Raw genomic sequence first — 3,459 nt, 5'->3', positions numbered from 1 at the left:
GAAAAGAGATGATAAATGGGTGAGTAGCAAAAAGAAAGGGGAAAAAAAGAAAGAAGCTCGTATTGATCTCCTGTAATGTGGTCAGCCAAGTGTTAGTTTTTATTTTCCCTAGCAAATCTATTAAGTAAGTTTTTCTATCCCAGAATAAACTAAAGGTAATAAACTTGTCTGAGCTAGCACATATATTACACATATAACATACATATTTTATATATTTATACCTTGTCACAAAAATGATTTGAAATAATTTTAACAAATTACAGCTAGTGAGCAATGGGAGTTAATTTAGAAGACTTTGCTGTTTGATATGAATTTTTTTGCTCTGGTAAGTGAATTATGTCATACTTCTTTAGGCAGATGAAAGCGTGTTAATGACCAGATAAATATTTATTATGGACTTTTCTTTTCTCTATTTGAAAGAATTTAAATTTACTAATTTGAGATGTATTCAAGGAACTAAGGCTGATGTTATCTACCTTCAAGTTGAAATAAAATTCATGTAAGTCATTAAAAAGCTATATCTGCAATTCATTACAATTCTAGGATAACACCACTATCTCTAAAAAAACTCTTGATTTCACAGAGAAACATGTCTCCTGAGCATTACAATTTCTTCAACGATAATTTCTGTAGTCACAAATTCATAATTCTTTGTTTCATTAAATTTTGGTGGAAATTTCTAGCCTGAGCTGGCTTGGCTCAGCATATTAAAAATCACCTTCTCTTAGGTTTTAGCTACTATAGTCTATGGCTGTGAGGCATTTCATAAAAAAAGTCTTCTCTTTATACATTTAAATTCATGCATTTGGTTTCTATAGCTATTAAAAAATAAACTAAAGCCTAATATTCTTTCAGCTTTAGAGAGGGAGTCTGATATTAAAATAGTCCCATTGATAAAGGTCTTCTTGGGACTATTTATCAAGTAGAAAGGTATCTGTATAGTTGTAGGTACTCATTACCTGTTAAATATGACTTTGATTATTTAATACAATAAGCGTATGCCTTTATATATTAAAATTAAGTTATTCACTGGTTACATCAGAGCTGTAAAAATAAAGTACACTACTCTAACACGTGTCTATCTCCTAAAATAAAAAATATTTTTCTTATATTTAGCACTGACACTGATTTGGTGTTACCTGGTATAGCTGTTTGACAAAGTAGCAGTTCAGGAATGTAGATTTTCAAATTCCCATTGCATGGTAGTGAAAAGCAACCTATAAGGTAAACTCAGGCAAATTTCAACCTAATACATGGGCTATGTAAATTAATTCCTGAAAAGCTTACTTTATAGTGATTCTAAATAGCATAAACCAAATATTTTATGATTTGAACTGTGTATTCTAAAACTGATCATCTGCTATGACAACGTAGTGTTGGAATTTAAATTCTGTGCTTAGGTTAATGTCCTGGCTCTGGCAGCTTACAGACTGACAAAATAAATTTCTCAGCCTCATTTTATTAGATAAGCGGTAATGGATCTGTCAGTAATGGTTATTGTTGGTACTGAAATTTACTAACCTTGAGAATAAAGTAGATTGCACAATGTAGTAAAAAGCATCTTGATAATACATAGTGGACACAGTCTTGACCTTCTCAAGGATAAAAATTATAATTCTCCTCTCTATACTCAAAAGTAATTTGAAGTAGTTGGGCTCAAGGATACGGCAAAACTACCCATGTGGACCTCCTCTCTCTCTTGTAAGGGAAACTTGAATTATTTGAAATTGAATAATATTATATGTGTGAATGTGCTTTGCAAATAACAAAGGGCTAAAAATATATATTGCATATTTTCACGATTACTATCATGATAACCTGTTTTAGAGCTCTTCCAGAAACTTGATAATGCAGCATCCCAGCTTCCGGAAAAAGCATTTCTAGTATGACTTAAGTTCCATTTGATGTCTGTGCTTTTATTTCTCTTCTGACATCAGCCTTGTCTTGCAGGGTTGCCACTGTGACCTATGGGCTCTCTGGCCAGTGTCAACTGTGAAAAGGGCCATAACTAGAATGTGCCCTGATGCAAGCATCCCCAGAAGAACAAGTCTTCAGCCATTATTTAAGAGAAGTTGGTATATAAATACACCAACTTCCTCATCCCTTGGTGGTTTTTATTGTTTCCTTAATAAGATTAAACTTTATCTGCCTTTATTGCTTGTTTGAAAATGTTACCCTTTATTGGCTTTATCCTTTCTTTTTCTCATGCCTTCACTCCTTTATTGGTATTTCTTCTGCTCTCAAATACACTACTTGCACTAAAAGCTTTCTTAGGGTACATTTTTAGGGGACCTCAAACTAAGACACATATTTGGCTAGATGCTCTTAAGGGCCATATCCAGCTCTACTTTTAAATATCCTAATTACTTCAAAAGAATATGTCTGATGGCCTGACAATCATTTAGTAAATATTTTCTGAATAAACTAATTGTCCTGGAGAACTAACAATAGATATCTGAAAAAAAGATAACGAAGCCAGTTAGTACCTTCTATAATCTTCATTTTGAGGGAAACATGGTAGAAATTTAAACTCTGAGTGTCCTGCTTGTCCACTGCCTTCTCGGTTGACTAATACTTATGCTGCCTCTTTGTCTCCTCCACTGCACTTTACTCCAGTAATTCAATCTCTTAATACCATTCTCTATTCTCTTGCTTATTTAGTTTGAATGATACCTACAAAATATTCATTCTTTAAGTCCCTGAAATTAAACATTCAGTGCTGGGAATAAAAGGCTCTCTTTAAATTTAATAACACTGCCAGCTTTGAAAGCCTGATCTATGCACTGCAGTGAATATTTTATATATTTTTTTCATTTTGCATTAATAAACAATTGAGATAGTATAATATTCATTTTGCAGAACAGTAACAGGCTTAGACAATTTAATAATTTCCCCCATATGACCCATCTATTAAGTGAGAGAGTCAGGTTTCAAACTTAAGCATGTATAAGCCAGAGTATTTTCATTACATTATTTTCCTGAAAAATAAATATACTTATGCATATGCACACAAAGTTAAGAATGATTTGTCAACACTTCATAGTAGGTATTCAGTATCTATGCTCTTGTAAATGCTGATGAATAAATACGCGATTAACAATTCTCCCAGTTTTCCCAGTCACAGATCTATTTTTCATTAGCTGTGTTACACTGAGATATTAATTTAATTTACTTAGGTCTCAAAAAACAAAACAAAATGGAGGGCAAAAGTAGCACCCACTTAATGATACTGGTGTTAGAATTCAATGAAATGGCAAATCTAAAGTGCTTGACATGATCCCTGGAGCATAGTACATCACCCAAAACTGGAAACCATTATTGTTAATGATCTGAATAAAAAATAGTTTAATGGTATATCAAGAAGACTTTAAAAAGACAGAGGGTGTGAGCTATAAAGGTAAGCAGTCCTATTTCTAGAATAGGGAAATAATGTTCCCCTATTATTCTTGCTTAATAAAA

The sequence above is a fragment of the Hippopotamus amphibius genome, chromosome 9, assembly GCF_030028045.1.
Source record: "Hippopotamus amphibius kiboko isolate mHipAmp2 chromosome 9, mHipAmp2.hap2, whole genome shotgun sequence".
Lineage (NCBI taxonomy): Eukaryota > Metazoa > Chordata > Mammalia > Artiodactyla > Hippopotamidae > Hippopotamus > Hippopotamus amphibius.
The sequence above is the reverse complement of the archived record's forward strand: the minus strand, read 5'-3'. Positions refer to the sequence as shown.